Genomic DNA, 19,442 nt, shown 5'->3' with positions numbered 1-19,442 from the left:
CCACATGCAGAGCAGAAACATCAAAGACTGCTAATAAATTTGTGTTTAATACCACAACACAAGCAACATCTCTGGGAATGTGAGGAAACGGCACATTAAGGGTTTAAGCTGTGTGTGTGTGTCCACTTGATAAATAATTGGATATTCATGCTTCTCATTCCAATTCTTTCTAGAATACAACTGCGACATTGAAGTCTCACTTGATTCATTTTTTTCGTGCTTCCAGAAAACCAGTAAAAATAATCAGAGTAACACAATTACACGATTCTTGTTATTGCTGGGAGTCAGTTGCATAAATGCATTTTTGAAAGCCCCTGAAGACTGGACTACAGAACTGGAAAGAAATTTGTGCTAAAGAAAACAAAAAGACAGTATTGATTTCACTCCATTATGAACTAAATGAAACAAAATGGTCAACCTTTCAAATTGTGGTGAAAAGATTTCTTAAGCATTATTATGAGAGCATTTGCATGCATATGTTGCCTTCAAAAATCTCAGATTGAATCTGCTGTATCAAGCCGGTCTCATCCATGGCCTTGTGGCTAAAATGTCCAGCAATTGCCAAGTGCCATACGCTCCACACTGGGCTTCAGGATGGCAAACTGAGTTGACACCAGGCTGCTTAAATCCTGGATTCAAGTTGAGTGGGTTGGTGCTGGCAATGGTAGACTCTCTATTTTCATGTAACTTTTTTGCATTTCAAGCTAAACTTCAGGCCATCTGAGTGTCAAATGAGGTCAGGTGAAGGTCTAAGAGGCCTGCTGGCGGCATTTATTGACAACGGTCCAAAAAAAAGGCAACAAATAAGCAACTAAATTCACCTAAGACCAGACTGTTTGACTGGAGCCTTTCCAGCCTTTGCAAACACTCAACCTTGAATTTCATCAGATGTGTGTGGGAGGGGATGGGGGGCCAAGGGCATCTGAAGAATCTCAAATTTATCCTCCCTGATCTAAGAGCATTGTCTCAGAACAGTGCAATTCAACTTTGATTGCAGCATGTTACAAAATCTCATACTCCTTGACACCCACACAGGCGAACTCACGCATACACACAGAAGCTTACGCACACATCCTCCTGTTCCACTTTCATTAGCATAGCCTGCGCTCCCCATCCCTCTATGGACAGATGGAGGGATTCATCCCTGATGTGGGTATGAAGGAAAGGGGACAGAAGGACGCTACGAAGAAAAGGAGTTATGTTTACAAACGAGCAGATACAGATAAGGGTTTTTAATTATCTACAGCCCTCCCAGAGGATGAAGGGATGAGGAGGATGAGAGGATGATTTAATGTTTCATAACGATTATATTTTTATTATATATAAATCGAGGAATCACGATTTTGAATATAAATATTACCAAACATTAGAAGTAGACACTTTGTCAATATGCCAATGTTAACAGTCAAGAGAAAAGAAGGATCCAACCGCAAGTCAGCGCACGTGATTAACTGAAGGACCAGAAGAAGAATATATCACTAGGTGCCCTTCACACAGAATGCTCTTTTGTGTTGACAAAGATGTGACACGGACTGTGGAATAGGGGAAAACGCAGGAAGATTGAACTCATACCTTTAGTCTTTTTGAATTTGAATTACCTTGACTTCTGAGATTTTTTTAAAGCATTTTCCTTGTATTATTTCTGAACAAATATTTAGAAGACAAGTTTGCAAAAGATGTAATTTTAGTTCATGCAACTTTATTTGCAAAGATATTTAACAAGTGATTGGTTTAACATTTTACATCATGTTGACAACTTCCTGTGTGGTGCACCTGAAATATAATTATTTTTAACCAAGAATGTTAATTAAGAAAAAGTTACTTGAATCATGTTTTAGTAGCATTTTAAAGTTGAATTGTTACTATTTTTTTTTTATTCAACAGTCAAGCGTTCTGAAATATTTTTTTTACCATATCGTCCAGCCCTCAATCAAATTAAACAGCAGAACACCAAAAATATGAATACAACACTATATTTTTTTATGTAAATTAATGACCAAATAGTAGTGTCTCCTTTCTGTGATGCTACTGGAAACTTTCCATGTGAAAGTCAAAGTGACATTAGCACTAGTTCATTGAACTCTCATTTGAATTATTATATTATTGTACTTGTCATGAACTGATGTGTGTTTGATGTCTGATGTTATTTACAGAATTAAATCAAAACTTCAGCTCTCCTGAATCGTGGCATTTCAAATCAATGGATTGAGACCAAACGCTGGTCAGACAAATCCAGTGGATCTGAGAGACATGTTGACATCTGCCTGACCTTGCTCTCTCTCCCATTTCCTTCTTTCTATTTCCTGCCTCGCTCTGATCAGAGGGACTGTAATCCTCCACAGCAGCTCTCGGTTCAAACAGACGCTGTCAGACACTTTCCATCCATCTTCCTCTCCCTCACTCACACATATACACAAATCACTTCCCTTCTCTTTTGCACACAAATAAATTTTTCTCCATTCTCACACCTTTGTCAAAAGAGTCAGGGTCTTCCTCTAAGATGAAAACGTGTTTGTCAGAGGTGCTTTCTGCCTTGAGGGGGCACGTGTCTCCTGTAGACCATAAAAAGATACTGCAGCCTGTTGTACTGGCTAACCCACACTTCACACAGACACACATGGAAATGATGAACAATTAGATAAAGATGCACCCTCAATCATGCATAAAAGCACATAAACATACCTTCACTTTCCCACTTTATCCACCTGCTCTGTCTGTGCTGATACCCAGGATCATTGGTGTTGACTGCACTGAATGTTATCTCTTCAGATAAAGATTTTGTTTTGATACTGTTAAGAGGTCTATTGAAGAGCTACTGATCTTCATTGTCATTATCCTGTTAGACTCCAAGCTGCTTCCTGTTGCTGTTTGCCATGCCCAGCTCACCACATAAACAAATGTCTTATTTGTCACTCATTACTATAAATGAATTAGGTCTTCTATTCAATTAACCAATGTCTCAGGAAGACACAAAGTAGTTTGCAATGTTCAAGACCTGGTTATGATTGGATGGGTAAGTGATATTTACATTTAAGTGACAGCTCATCCAAAAATGACTATTCGTTCATCATTTACCAACCTTAGTGTCGTTGCAAAACTGTATTGATTTCTTCTACAGAACACAGAAAAAAAAAAAAAAAACTTTGAGTGTGAATAAATGAAGACAGGATTTTCATTTTTGGAAGAACTAGGCCTATCCATTTTAACAAGGATTGAAACCATTACTTTATGTGTCATTTCAGAGGCTTTAAATCTTCCTTTTTCTTCATTAGACATTAATCCAGATTACAAAAGACGAGCAAGCAGCCCAAAAGTAGACACGGATTATCAAATACATACAACTGTGTAAAAATACACTGATGTGAGACGAAACAAGCCTGTCTGACATCAGAGTTAAACACTTAATTCCTTAAGGTTTCTGTGAATCATCAGAGCTGGACCACACAACCACGTCAATAATGAATTTATACAAGAAACACCAAAAAAAAAATGCATATTAAAAGAACACTTTTACACAACATTAGTAATGTTAAACTAAAATAAAGTAGTAAATAAACAAATACTGGCAATTGAATAACCTCATTGATATACTGGTCTATCACTTCTCTTGAAAAAGTAAACAAGGGGTTTCCAGTTTTTAACTCCCAAATGCCTTTAGAGAAGATATTCAGAGCTTGTAGGCAAATCAGGTCTTTCCACTTTCACCTGAAGGTCTACTATTCATGAGTCTCAACACATTCCCTCATTCTCTCTTCACCTCCACATGTAAGATGAGGGCAGCTCAATTCATATCTTTGGTCAGTCACACCACGTTACAGCTGCATACTGAAACTTTTATGTGCCCTCTACTGAATTCTCTATGTTTTTTTATTTCTCTGCTAACTGTGAACCTTTTTTTCCACACAATTTGATTGGTTTTCAATGGCATTCATGAGAGGTCACCTCTCAGTGTTTAAGAGGATGTCTTATGATCCCAACACTTGCTGAGAGACAAATGCACAGTTCAGCACCTTAATTCAAAATGTTAGCCACTTCCATTGCAAATATATTCAGCACACTAGTGTTTCAGAGCAGTGCTGCTGAATCTGCACCGCTACAGCAAATATATATTTTAGCTGAGCTGTAAGCTTTTGAATTGCACGTGATAAGAGAAAGATTAACCAATGTGAAATATTGCCAATAAAGAAAACAAACAAACACACACTTATATCGTTTTTTTTTTTTTATCAATTTAAAGTGATGTGACATTCAGCCAAGTATGGCGTCCCATACTCAGAATGTGCTCTGAATTTAACCGATCCAAAGTGAACACACACAGAGCAGTGAACACACACACTGTGAACACACACCCGGAGCAGTGGGCAGCCATTCATGCTGTGGCACCAAGGGAGCAGCTGGGGGTTCGATGCCTTGTTCAAGGGTCCCTCAGTCATGGTATTGCCGGCCCGAGACTCAAACCCACAACCCTAGGGTTAGGAGTCAAACTCTCTAATCACTAGGCCACGAATTCAAGTTAGTTTAAAGTGACATTGCTGACATAACTAAATACACACATAGAGAAACACGCCTTAGCATACACACGAGCAGCAGCAGTGAGGGACAACGATGATGTGTGTGGTGGGGATCGATGTGGGGTGTGGATTTGATTTCTCACCCAGACTGAAGGCTTTTCCCTTCAGCTTTCCTCAAAGCAATCGTGGGGTGTTTCAGGGCCACTGATGCGGGTAATAAATCGGAGAACATAAAAGTTCATTTCCCACACAGCAGAGTCTCTAATACACTGCTGATGTGTGCTGGGCCAGCTGGAGGTGGGATCTGACTGTCATCATTGCACGCCACATATCATCAGCTAAAAGGAAAGATTCAGCTGACTTGAGCATAGTTTTGTCTGTAATAATCAATGTGAGTAGATGGCAACAGCTGGCCCTACATTAGCAACTCCTTAGGTTCCTAGCTTTTTCCTTTCTATGGAACCAACAGTTTTAGCTTAAAGGCAAACTGAGCTGAATAATGATGCGTTAAGGAAATGTAAAAAAAAAAATTTGTTGGAGACATTCACATTCATTTTGCCAACACTTTTCCAAAGCAGGGTATGTATGACCTTGGCATTGTTAAAGCCATACTCCAAACCAAAAGCTGAACTGAAGATGACCCATCAAAAAAAAAAAAAAAAAAAACCTTAGTACTACTGGGGATTACTTAATTGCCCAAAATGTCCAGGATTTGGTGGCTTCCTTAATCTCGCTCCCGCTGAATCTCTGACCACTGCCGCCTGCTCCCACAACATGCATTTCGCTTCCGCAATTTTCGTTTTTACTACTTTAAACATTCTAATATTGAATATAATTTTGCTACATCAGGGAGCCACTCTCAGGATTTAAGTCCCTTTGAATTAGCATTTGAGCTTTTCACTTTCGCAAACAAAAGCATTCAGTGTAAAGGGAGCACATCTTAAAAGATCAGATATTTGTCAATGAGTTCAGGATCTGCTGAGCAGCAAATACTCCAGCATGGTCTTGTCAGTCATCTATCCTTATTTTTGAACTGTGATCAGTCAAATTTGACCACTGCAACTCTTGTTGGATGCATGAATGCCAAGTCCTAATTTTTTCTCTACAGAATTGGGCTACTTTTAAACTTTTGCCATGGGCTGATTTTCCCAAATGGGTTAAAGGTTTGAAATATTGCCTTAATTAAATTTGACTGAAAAATACTCTTATTGAAACATTTTGCATTCTACCCATGATAAAACCTTCATGGACTTTTATATTAACTGTCCCCTGCTGGTGGAATGACCTGCTCAACTAAATCGGAGTCCTTAATCATTTTCTCTTTTATATCTATTTGACCCCTTTAACTCGAACACGCTCTAATATAATTCAAATTTAAATTGTTTCTGCTTGTTTTTATAAAAAAAATTTTTTTACCATCAAACATTTACACTCTCTATTCTAACGACTTGTTTTATTTTAATAAAAGAAAAAAGGACACTAGCATTCTCTATTCTTTCTACTGGTTTTGTTTTTATTTTTTATAAAAACCAAAAAAAAAGCAAACACACACACACACACGCAAAAAAAACTTGCTACGTATACATTTAAGAGAAACCCCACCCACGAACTCTGCTCCCCCACTGTCCTCATTTTGGAATATTAAAATATGGTCACCCTAATAAGGTTTTAATACTCAATCAGTACAGTTCAAACAGCATTGGATGAACCAGACCTGCAAGATTAACTTCTTAGACATGAATGCCTGATAAATCACAAGCTTAGAACGGATTATTATAAAGCGTTAAACTGTGTTTTTAATTCATGTGTGTCCGTGAGGGGGATGAAATAATCTTGGGATTGTGGGCCTGATACACACAACTGGATTCAACATTGGTAATCCAACTTATACCCTACCATTCTCCACACACAAACGCACATTCATCTCAGTGTTCCTTAAAGAGATATTTCATCCAAAAATGAAAATTACCCTATGATCTACTCAGTCTCACCATCAAGCCATTGTAGGTGCATAATGACATTCTTCTTTCAGACGAACACAATCAAAGTTATATTAAATAATGTCCAGGTTAATACATGCTTCATAATGGGAGTGGATGGTAGCCCAAAAATTGAAGTCAAAAAAGTTGCACCCATCCATTTTAAAAGAACTCCACATGGCTCCAGGTGGTTAATAAAGGCCTTCTGAAGCAAAGCAATGCATTTGTGTAAGGAAATATATTCATATTTACAACTTTTTAAGCCTTAACTTCTAGCTTCTGTTACCGGTCACACACGTTAACGAGAGAGTGGCGTCCAGTGGAAGACATAGAACGTAGGCAAATGTGATGAACACTGACAGAAGTGATGAACGTTGAAGCACAGAGGACGAAGCAAAAAACAAAAAAATAAATTATATAGTTGTAAATATGAATGTGAATTCTAACACACCCGAACTACAATAAGACCCTGTCAGTAGCTTTTCCTTTAAATCTAGCATTCTGAAGGCAGATGTGTGCAGATTCAAAGCCTAAAATAAATCACTGCCCCATTGAAGTCAATTCTTGACTTCAACAGCTTGGAAACACATTGTAATAGCCAGCGAGGCTGAAAAGCACAGTTTTAAAGAATCTGTCAGCTCCGCCTCTTCTTGGAGAAAACCCATTTTCTTACAGACTCACACAAGTGATAAATCACCGCCTCAACATTAACTGTAAGACCAAAGGGAAGAATGGACATAGAGAAAATAGAGATAGAAATGGTTTCCCAAAAGGTCAAGAAAAACAACTAAAATTGTGCCTCTAGCAAGGCAAAAAAACATCTTGTGTGTGTATATTCTTAGAACGACAAGAGAGATGACTAAAATAACATCAGCAACACAAGTCAAAAAAAGTCAGCTGGTATAATCACAAGGCAGAAGAGCACTTAAGAGCAAGGGAACAATTTCTGCATGCATGGAATTTTATTGGATTTCTCCTCCCCATGCAAAACAAATGAATTTACCTTGTATTTCAAGACTGTTTATATTCGCACTATTGTGATAATTACAGCTGGTTTTTGAGGAATCATACTGCGAGTAAAGTCAATATCTGCTCATGTCAATTCTTACGAAGTTATTCAGACAACCATAGCGCTCAAGAAATTACTCACTCATTTCTCCCTCAAACTCAAAAATGCATTATTTCTTTACTTCCCACTCCAAGGGTCAATGGTCTAGATGCATCCATAAAGGCAAAAGCAATGCAATGGCACATAACCATCACGGTGTCTGCACTTTGGTTTCCTGGTCAAACTGATGTTCAATACCACCATTCAAATGACACAGATGTTTGCATGAGCATACACACAGACCCATGAGCATACAGCGTGAGTGAAGATGACACACTGGTAAGGGCCTGGAGGCAAACCGTCATGGGTGTCATATGCAGAGATAATGAAGAACAAGAGACAGATAGAAGTTTCTTTGATGAGGGCTAACAGTTATGTGCTCGCTTCCATCCATATGCGTGTGAGTAGACAGATGAGCTATTGTCCACCGCTGGTAGATTATACACCACTCAAGCGTTGCAAGTGGTTACAAAAAAACATTCAAATGAGCCTCTTTAATATGCATTTTATACAAATCAAAATGTAAATGTGGTCCACGGTTGCCTGTGTAATCACTGCCTGAACTTTTTGCCACAACTTTATCATTGAATGAGCAGCGGATGCCGCTGCACCCAGCTTTCCCCGCCTGGCCTGACGCCAGTGCTCTTCTCCTCATCTGTGTGCAGTAGTCAGGACAGGAAGATAGCACTCCATTCTGTTTTCTATTTACCTTCCTCCCTCATTCTGTTTGTCAGTGCCCTTGGCGTAAACACGCAAGGCTGCTTTCGAGAATTTTCAGCAGGGGCTTCTGTGGTTTGGGATGAAGGAAACTTAATCCATTCCTCTTTTCTTTCCCTCTCTGCAGTTGGTCAGGCTGTTTAGTTTGATTTTCTACATGCTTAACCGCGTCACATTTCTTGTGTGAGTAAATCCAAGGGGTCTTGGTGAGCATGCATGACCGCTCCCCAGAAATTAAATCACGCTGACACTGGAAAAGTGGAAAAAACCTGTGTGTTCACCACATTTACCTTCCTTTTTTACTCTAAGAGGATGTTCTGTTCCATAGCACTGCAGTGACATGAATCGCTCTGACAAGATTCTAATATCACCTTCGTTCATGTTAACCACACCAAATAAGATGACTTGTGAAGCGCGTCCAATGAGGGTTTGAAAAGGCTTATCTTGAAGGAGCTGGAAGAATGTGGGATGGCAAGGGCACAAAATGCTGCTGGGGATGAACTTGAGAAATGTCTTGTCTGCATCCCTGTAATGTTTGGAAATACAACACCACTCATAATCCTAAAACTTCTGGACTTCTATAAACGATGAATGAAGCTTAATACTCAGCATCCGATGTCCAATTCGATTATTTAGTGGGCAACGAAATGAACCATGCAGATTTAGGAGACAAAGTTTAATTACTCCCCTTGAATTTGATCAATGCTCATGATGAAAGACTCACTGGCGCCCTCTAGCTCACACTGCAGTTGTGATTTGTATGTGTACATCTGTGTGGGGGGAGGTACAATAAGAGGGATAATGGAACTAAAAAGTCATGTTTCCATGGGAACACATATAGATGCGTGAGTGGGTGGCAGAGGGACCAAAGCTTACAGATACAACGTAGATGCTTATTGCACAGTACACAGAGAAAGAAACTCAGATACACATTCACAGATTTTATACACAAATGCAACTACACACTTCTGAGCTTCAATGCATCTGTTATATAGTAGACATTCACAACATGGTTGCAGTTTGCTGAATGGATGCACCTGTGCCTGCAGAAATCAAAAGAGTGAAAAACATGTTAGTTTGTCTAGTCCAATGATTATGGGGAATTAAAATCAATGTTGGCAATCCAGAATCCATAAACGTCAAAAGACAAACATACTATGGTCTATCTCCCAGACAAACACTAAACAGACTGAAACCAAAGTCAACAGGAAATTGACTCAACTGAAAACAGGAGTACATTTCCTTCAAAAGACAAATTAACTGTCCTAACAGTAACTGACAATTGGATTTTGATGGAATATAAATGTTGCTGACACCCTGTACACAACTGGTAAATAAAAAGAGTTGTAAAACCAGTGGAAGATGGAATCATTATGATCTTCTTACACAATCTTTTCTCTCACTTTGCAAAAACAAGAAAGTTTGCTTAAAACGCATACACATTTGCTGACACTCTGATGCCACTTTAAAACAGAGATTTAAGGTGCACTGTTAGAAATGTCTGTAAATTTAACAGTATTTAACTGTAAAATGAACTGTATTTTACTGTAGGACAGTTATACAGCATATTACTGTATTTTAAAGTAACATTTTGGGGAATACCCTCTTGGCGACACTAAATTACAGTATTTTTAATTTACTGTAAATTTAAATACAGTAAAGAAAAAATGAGCGCGAAACCTGACCAATCACAGATCAAGTTTTATATCCCACTTGGAGAAAGAAGAAAACAAGACACACAGATGCGAAAAGAACCAGTCAGATGCAAAGGTGGGTACAAATATTACTTCTTTTACTTTAAATATATTATATCTTTGGTTTAACTAAAACAAAAATATAAATAAAAAAAACGCTGCCACTGTATGGCACGCAGTCACCTCACATTTATGCTTTGAAGAGAGCTAGAGAGAGTTGTGGTGACACTGTGCAAACATTCATATTTCTTTCCTTTCTTTCCCTTTTCTGAACGCTTCACCGTCAAAATATGGACATTAACGGGTCTCTGCCTTGGGTTTGACCACACTCCAGGAGCTGGTGAGTGTTCATGTCAACTGTTAGCCGAACAACAAAGCTTTCGTGGATTTAGCTTAAAGTCAGTCGGATTTTTTCCCGCTATTATCGCTTGCTGTTAACTGATTACCCCATATAAATGCACGTCATGCTTGTAGTGCTAGAGTAAAACCTGCAATGTTCGTGTCGTGTGCAAACACTGGCGTCTCTGTGGAGACATTATACGCCTTTATTAATCATGCCAAAGGGCATAAAAACACGGCGAATTTAAGGTTTTCGTGTGCAGTTCCTGAATGCTCATACACTTTCCAAAGCCTCTCCGCTCCTCAGTCTCACATTTAACGTTACCGCAAACACATAAAGTTAAGGAAACTAAACAACCAAGAGAAAAATATGTCTACTTCAAATGTAACATTTGTTCTGTACATCAGCATCGGGAGAATAACATAATCTCGTTCGCGAAAATGCGCCGCAAATGGCACAGAACACAATGGAAATGTTTTCAGGGGACCCCAGTAAGTGACGAACCCGACTACATCCAATGCGCGATCAACGGCTGTCCGAATTCATTCACAGCTTCAAGTGAACCGTATTAGTGGACTAATATAGAAATGAGTGAATGAGTGTTAAGGGGGCGATTTCGGATTTAGCCAACGTAATTTCCTCATTATTTTAACCTGGGATGTTCTCGTGACAAAGCAGCATGGTGTCTATCAGCTTAATAGCTGTACTTAGGACATAAATGTATTATTATTGCGGTTAACATAACTGTTGCAAATAAATACATTTTATACAAAAAAAGTTTTCGTAATATGCTTTATTTATCTGTGTGTGTCTCAACTTTAAAATTAGCTGTTTCATCTTTGGACCCTACATTACCTTACATTTCTTACCTATGAAACTTATTTAAACATAACATTAAATTTTTTTTTACAATGTTACTAATGTATAGATTAATATCTCACCCTCATGTTCTTTTTACATTTTTTATATTGTATATAAAGTTGTATGTCATAAATATGTAATCTCTGTATTTTTTGCAAGAAAACAAAAGTAGACATTGAGTACTAAACATGCTCCATCCGGGTTCGTCACATATTGGGTCCCCTGGAAATATTTCCGTTGTGTTCTGTGCCATTTGCAGTGCATTTCTGTATTTGGTTGTGTTGTGAGTATTTGGTTGTTTTGTTAGACATTTTTCACATCAAATGATCTAACTTTTTTTTCTGTTATGTAAAGGTTAAATGATAACCCTGACAACAGCAAGTGCTCCTCAAAGTTCCAGGTCATCAAAAGAAGTGGGAAGATGGTGCAAAGGAAGAACTCTGGTCTGAACCCTCATGTATCCTCCTTCATTAAAGGGATAGTTCACCCAAAAAATTTATTCACCCATTAATAACTCACCCTCATGTCGTTCCAAACCCGTGAGACCTCCATTTATCTCCTCTGTCCCTCCATTGAAGCTGTGTGTTCGGTCTGCTGTCCATGTCCAGAAAGGTAAGAAAAACATCATCAAAGTAGTCCATGTGACATCAGAGGGTCAGTTAGAATTTTTTGAAGCATCGAAAATACGTTTTGGTCCAAAAATAGCAAAAACTACGACTTTATTCAGCATTGTCTTCTCTTCCGTGTCTGTTGTGAGAGAGAGTTCAAAACAAAGCAGTTTGTGATATCCGGTTCGCAAACTAATCACTCCATGTAATTGGATCCTTTTGAACCAGTTCACCAAATCGAACTGAATCATTTTAAACGGTTCGCATCTCCAATACGCATTAATCCACAAATTACTTAAACTGTTAACTTTTTTTAATGTGGCTGACACTTCTGAGTTCAAACAAACCAATATCCCGGTGAACTGCTGTGAGGAGAGAACTGAAGATGAACACCGAGCTGAGCCAGATAACGAACAAAATACTGACTAGTTCATGAGTCAGCCACATTAAAAAGTTAACAGCTTAAGTAATTTGTGAATTAATGCGAATTGGAGATGCGAACAGTATAAAACGATTCAGTTTGATTTGGTGAACTGGTTCAAAAAGATCCGGTTACATCGAATGATTCATGAACTGGATATCACAAACTGCTTTGTTTTGAACTGTCTCACAACAGACCCGGAAGAGAAGACAATGCTGAATAAAGTCGTAGTTTTTGCTATTTTTGGACCAAAATGTATTTTCGACGCTTCAAAAAATTCTAACCGACCCTGTGATGTCACATGGACTACTTTGATGATGTTTTTCTTACCTTTCTGGACATGGGCAGTATACCACACACACAGCTTCAATGGAGGGACTGAGAGCTCTCGGACTAAATCTAAAATATCTTAAACTGTGTTCTGAAGATAAACGGAAGTCTCACGGGTTTGGAACGACATGAGGGTAAGTTATTAATGACCTAATTCTGATTTTTGGGTGAACTATCCTTTAAGGAGTTTCTGGATTTCAGCTGGCAAAACTATTAAGCTACTAAGAGCAAATACATTCTACACAGGAGTTTTCTGAATTAGTAAATTTTTAAGATTGTTCTTATGACTGAATCTGTTCATGTCTGTTGTTTTAAAATGCTCTTAATATGAAACTTTTATGTATAAATGAAATGTATTCAAGTTTTTGGAAAACTGAAAGTACAATCTGCAATAATATTAAAATGTATTACAATTTAACTATTAAACCAATAAAAGAAGTTAAACAGTCTTTTGTTTCTTTTTATAGTTTTTACTACTGAGACATGAGACCTGTTGAAATACAATAATTTGTAAAGTTTTACAATACATAATAAAAGTGAACCAATTACAGTAAATTTCACAGTGTAAAGTAATATTTTATTGTATTAAAATATATAAAAGGAGAAAAAAAACATAATTGTGTTTTACAGTAAAAAATATATTACTGCAAATACATTTACAGCAAGTTAAATGGTACTGTAAATATGAATACAGTATTTTTACTGTAAGTTTAATTTACAGTAAGTTACTGGCAAACTGCTGCCAGTAAGTTACTGTAATTTCTACAGGAAATTTTTTACAGTGTGGACGTTTCAAATTGCGAGTTCAACTACAAAAGGAATAAGATACATATGCCTGTCTGCAGATTTCAAATAATTTCATGCATCTGAAACAAAACTAATCTATTACCCGTCACGTAAGGCTTAGCAGAGGCAACTACAAAAGCAATCATAGAGGGATGATTTCAATATAATCCTCCAGACCTAACCCATGGGAAGATCTGCTACAGAAATACTCTGTTCTGCTCTCTTTCTTCTCTTAGATTACTGAAACTACACTTCGGAAAGGTCACATCACCAAGTTCATCTTAATAATGTTTCAAATTTGGAACGTCCCAAATCCCTGTTCACACTGACGCTACACTGACAGCTGCTAGCAGCATTCCTGCTACTGGATGGCTTAACATTATTGGTGGGCTGCATAATGGGCCATAGCTTTTTGAAAATCTGATCATAAATGAGATTTAAAAAAAAAAAAAAACAATATGACTAGGAATCAATTTTCTTGTTGCTGAAATGAATTGCAGAAAAAAAACCGCTTAAATATACAGCAAATTGCAGCAGCACATAATGTACCATCATGAACAAGGCAAACAATCATTATGCATAAAACCATTCAGAATACAGACAACATTGGACATGGCTTTCGAGCAACTCTCATTGAAAACCCAATGACTTTCGGTTGCTTTTCTGCCCCAAAATTATGTCAGCGAGAACAGGGCTTAAGGTGCACATTGGTGTTAGTTCAAGGATTTGAACATTGAACTTTTGGGTTACTAGTGGTCGACCGTTATTGGTTTGCTGACAGCCGATGCCGATATCTTAGCCTTGCCTTTATAACCCTAGTCCTTTCAGTTCAGTTTTGTCGGGTTTACCAGTTACTTACAAAAGACTGTTCTGATTATTCTCGGCTCGGTGTTCCTTATGGCAGTGTAGCATGACTAACACTGTAACCAACAGGGCACTCGTAATCTGGGAAGTTTGTGTGCAGTGGGAATCATATAAAAGCCAAGTTAACACTCATTTTCCATGAATAAACAAACATAGTTTGAAACCACAAGTTTAAAGTTGATCGCACTTCCCCAGTGAAGCGAACCTCTCCTCCTGTCCGTATTCAATTCGCACGAATGAATGCGATATTGCATAGCTTGTCAGTGATCTACGACTCCATCTATTAAATGCTGCTTGATTTGAAAGCAGGTGATGGCGATTCACTGGTAATCACAGAACCGGATTTACTGACTAGATGATCATATCGTTAGATATATCGCCCAGCCCTACTGCAAAGTTTGTGAAATTAAAATTTTCATTAGTTAAAGGTTTGTTTAAATGATATGCAAATTTGCTGAATGCTAATGGCAAATGAGAAAGTATAATGTTTGCCTTTCTATTACTAATCGTATATTAGCAATTGTTATAATACTTTTTGTATACCTTTTAATTAATTTGTTCAACATTTCTATCTGATAAGGCCGACTTCTATCTGTATTAGGCAGAACTGAACGACGACAGCGAACAAGGGGGCGAATGTGTGCCCTGTGCTCTGGCGCTGCAGATCTCAGCAACATCAAAATAAGTTAGTACTTATAGTAATAACACCACATAAATGTCAAAATCTATGCTTTCTCTTGCTAAATTCTCAAATGAGGTGCTAGTGAAAATTACACATGGAACCAACAGAAACACTGTAAACTAGGATTATGTGGTTAAAAAAAAAAAAAGACAAAAGCAGAGGGCTGAAAAAAAAAAGCAGATATACTCAAAGACGGCCAGCCCACAGTTTTGTAATGGGGCTCACGTGTGCAACACTGGTGACAGGAAGCAGAGTTTCTCACTGGTGGAAATCACTCTCTCCTCATTATCCACACAGACAAATGTGCTCACGTACACATCAGCAACGCACACACGTGGGACATGGGAGATGCACAGCATGAGTCTATTCTGAAGATGTCACAAGCAGACAGAACTGTCACTCGCAATTCACACGTTTACCTACATAAAATCCCATTCAGTTGCACATAGAACCACTCATGACATGAGCATATGTGCATATTCATAAACAGATCTGCAATAAGAAACAGTCTCTCTATGTTCCTAACACAAATATTTAAGGTGCAAATAAACTTTTCGCTCTGGCAAAGAACAAATACTTCCCAGGTACAAGGTTAATTTATTTCCCAAAGAAACACTGCATGTAAAATACATAGAACAAAATAGAAAAATGCTTGTTTGTTGCTAAGCTATAAAAACTGTTGTAGTAACCCAGTTATAACAGAAGATTAAGTACATGGATCATTTATTCCAACACACATACATACACACAAGCACATTTTCAACAGGCCGGTAGAGAAAAACAGTCAAGCAGAGTCTCATTAAGCACAACAAGATTACAAAAATAGATTTTTCTTCCTCTTAGATTCATGTTGGCTACTGCATCTGGATATTATACTTAACACTTTGTGACGATACAAGCAAAAAAAAACACTGGAAATATTATTTATGCACCAGTATACTGTATTTATGCAGATAAAGTTAAAAGCACTTGTATATCAAACTTTGTGTAAAGAGCTTACAAATAGAAGTTAAATTTTGCAAAAAAGAAAAAATAAAGATAAAAAAAAAGTCAAGTAGATTTGCTATATAGTATATTATATAAATAAAAAGATAATATTTGATATAGTACATATCCCACTGGCAGTGTAATAATGCAGTTTACACAGCTTTATTAATTAGACGATGCCATTATATTGCCATTATTCTCACCATAACTGCATCAATCAGTAATTAAAACAGAGCAATAGACAAACTCAAATACATATGCTGCGTCTTGGAAGAAAGCAAAACCTTAACCTGATTAGCTGGTCCAACCAATCAACAACCAATAAGAACAGAAGGGGCGGCTCTTCTTTGGAAATGTAGACAGAGATAGTCATTCATCCTCATGTCAGCTGCCTGGAGTACCTACTGAAAAGTGAAGATACTCTTACATTTTAGCCCAAGCCAGTGGACTCTCATCCAAACAGCTATATTTCTAATATTTTATTAAGTCTCACTCTCATATCATTATGCCATGTTTTCATTCACTGCATTCCGTATTCCAATCCATCTCTAAGCCTATCTCTAACTATGGCCAAGAAGAAAAATATTTAAAAAAAAATGTCAGCATTATATTCATCCTTGCTGATAGCACTGTGTTTAAGGTCTCTGAAAGCCCTCTCAGGGTAGAAAGACAGGCAGACTGTCACGCATTCAAGGCTGAAACGCCACTGGAACACACTGAAATAATTAAGTTTCATGTTTTATCACACTCTGATGCCGTTTCTCCTTGAAACTCAGGGGCACTGAGGCAAAAGAATGCATTGAGTTCTTAACACAATCATCCACATAATACAACTCCTGAGGTAACAACACCTACACTTTTAACAAACGGATGCACAAACAAAAGAGGCCATATCGTTGCCTTGCAGGTGCATGCAAATGCACACACATACTGGCATTCACTTATTACTTTAGTCTATTAAAATGCAAGCCATAATTGGCCAAATGTAGACACAATGTACACTCACAGTACAAAAGCTTTGTTTCCTATCAGTCTCTAAAGAGAACAAAATCCATTCAGTTCACTAAAACTTAAATACTTCATTAACACAATCTTCATAATTCATAATTCATACGCAGAAACCTCCAGATAGAGTCAGCGACTGTGCAATCTGTGAAGTCCCATTATGAATAGAATCCTTACTGAAATAGCACTCACCACAAGTGTGTGAACTCCTCTGATTACTTTAGACTCCAGTACAAACCCCACAGACTCACACTCTCAGCTAACAAAAGAGGAGTATAACAACACCGTTTTCGTTTAAGTCAGCTATAACCTTTCAGTTAAAAGGTTTTCAAACAGCAGTGATGCGTTACTGAAGATGATGCTCAAGCTGTGAGGGCAGAGGACTGGAGATGTGTCCACTGGACAAACTGAACATCAGAAACATGCGTTAGATGTGTCCTCAGCTGATCTATGCTGCATTAAGGCAACCACAGGGGTTTGCAGTTGTATTGCTCTGAGACACAAGGCAATGGCTCCATTGGAGTACAGGATTAATTAGCTGACTCTGGTATAACATGTTAATTAAGGGAAACTCTTGATCCATTCTTAATTGCAACGGTGCATGTAAATAGACCAGCATAAACAATGCTGATGATAGATCACATATAATAGCCGCTCATTCCCCACACTGCGCAGTCAGGTAATGCGCACGCGACTCAAAGAGCAAGTAGCGCTCTCTAGTTAACGCTCTCGCGGTACAGCCGCGTGCCTATAACGGGCTCTTTTTGCTTTATACTTTTAATAACAGTCCCATGCACGCTGTTTATAGCGTTTCATTTCTGGCCAGCCATGCACAGTGTTTCCAAAACAGCGCTTTTGCGGAGAAACATGTGCGTAAAATAATGAATGCTAAATGCGTCAGCTATACTTTCTATCATAAATCACGTCTTAAGCCTTGTATGAGGAGACAAACTGAACAACATAGTCGAAACGCTTTAAGTAGACTACCTATTATAGACATAGATCAGTCCACACTGAAAATTGTCATTTAACGTTACTCAACCTCATTTTGTTCCGACCATTATGACTTTCTTCCGTAGAACACAAGATATGATGTTAGGCACAATATTAAAGATTGACAGCCTCAGTCACCATATAATGAAAGTGACAGATGAAGGAGGCTGTCATTATACCAAACATCTGCTAACCAGAAAGTAAACGAGGTTTGGAACAACATGAGGTTGAGCAAACGATGACAAGACTTTTCATTTTTGGGTGAACTATCCCTTTAAGAGTCGTATGTGCTTGTGTGCTTTTCATAAATAACTGCGTATTTTAAATTTGCAGGTTAAAACGGTCCCCATATCCTATTCTACGTTTTAAACGTAAAAGCTCCTGGGAGTAAAATCTCACACAATTCTGTAACGCACGGGTGCGGATGCTGCATTGCCCTCCTCACAGTACGCCCTTATACTACATAGCAGGTAAAACGCCTCGTTTACCTGCACAAATAACCTTTCCCCAAGCATTATTCTGTTAAATAACAAGTTCAATATGTAAAACGCCAATCCCGTTCCACGGTTGTCCCGTGTCAAGCGCTTACCTGTTCTTGCTGCGGATTTCACCTCACCGCCGCAGTCGCGCTCACACTGCGGATGATAGACACCTTTACAGGAATCCCAACTCACTCCACAAATACAGCCAGACGCCGTTTTAAAACACTCGAGTATCACAGACACTTAAATTTATCGAAAAGATCCTCCGCGTTTAATCTCCTCAGGAAGAAGCCACAGACAAGCTGCAGAATCCCATCAACGACTAAGCCGAAGTGCCGGTGACCGTTAAAACTGCCGCTCGCTCTATAGTTTCCATCGTGACGTGCTGTTTGACAGAATTTAAAGCGCGCTAAAACGGCAACTGGAATTCCGCGTGCAGCAGATGAGGGACGGAACGCGCCGTGCGAATGCGCGCTGCAGTCAGAGAGGCTGTCTCGGAGTTTGCTGGTTCGCAGCTGACTCCCAAGTAACCAGAGGAGAGGCGTGAGACAGTGGCTTTCCGGTGAGACGCAGCGACTGTCTTGTTTCACAAACCCTTCTGACTTCTCGCCCGCAGTGACATCCCGAGTCTGGCCGCTGATTGGGCTAATTGTAAAATCTTATTGGCTGCAATCAGCGCGCGCGGCTGGCATGAATGAAGCATATGCTGCACCCCAGTGTCTTTTAATGTGTCTATAATGCACGCATTACACAGTGGAACGGATTTGGGGGAAACACTGGTGAATATAACACTGCGGACAGAATGGTTTACGGATTTGAATATCTAATCGACAAGATGATTTGGAGATTAGGATGTAAACATGTAATACAAACATTATGTCAGGAGATTAGCTTTAAACTCATTTATTTACGCTCATTATTTTATCCATCCGCGATTAATCAAAATAAAAAGATTCGTAAATAAATCAATGCAAATGAGGATGTTAATTATACAAAAGCAACATGCTAATGGATATGAACTCTTGGAGTTACAATAAAAATTCTACAGATGCTTCATAGAATTACGTTGCAGAC

The 19,442-nt window shown here is 38.4% G+C and overlaps 1 protein-coding gene across 1 annotated transcript in view; it reads right to left on the bottom strand.

The window, feature by feature from the left end:
• The window catches only part of LOC113047767 (plexin-A4-like), a 183,497-nt gene extending 164,471 nt beyond the window's left edge, over window positions 1-19,026 (bottom strand). Inside the window, exon 1 of the mRNA XM_026209048.1 lies at window positions 18,476-19,026. The gene's annotated coding sequence lies outside the window, so the exon portion shown is untranslated. The remainder of the gene's footprint in view (window positions 1-18,475) is intronic.
• Between the last annotated feature and the right edge of the window lie 416 nt (window positions 19,027-19,442).

Source organism: Carassius auratus, chromosome 29 (assembly GCF_003368295.1).
Source record: "Carassius auratus strain Wakin chromosome 29, ASM336829v1, whole genome shotgun sequence".
NCBI lineage: Eukaryota > Metazoa > Chordata > Actinopteri > Cypriniformes > Cyprinidae > Carassius > Carassius auratus.
Note: the sequence above shows the minus strand (reverse complement) of the source record. Positions and strands in the feature narration are given on the sequence as shown.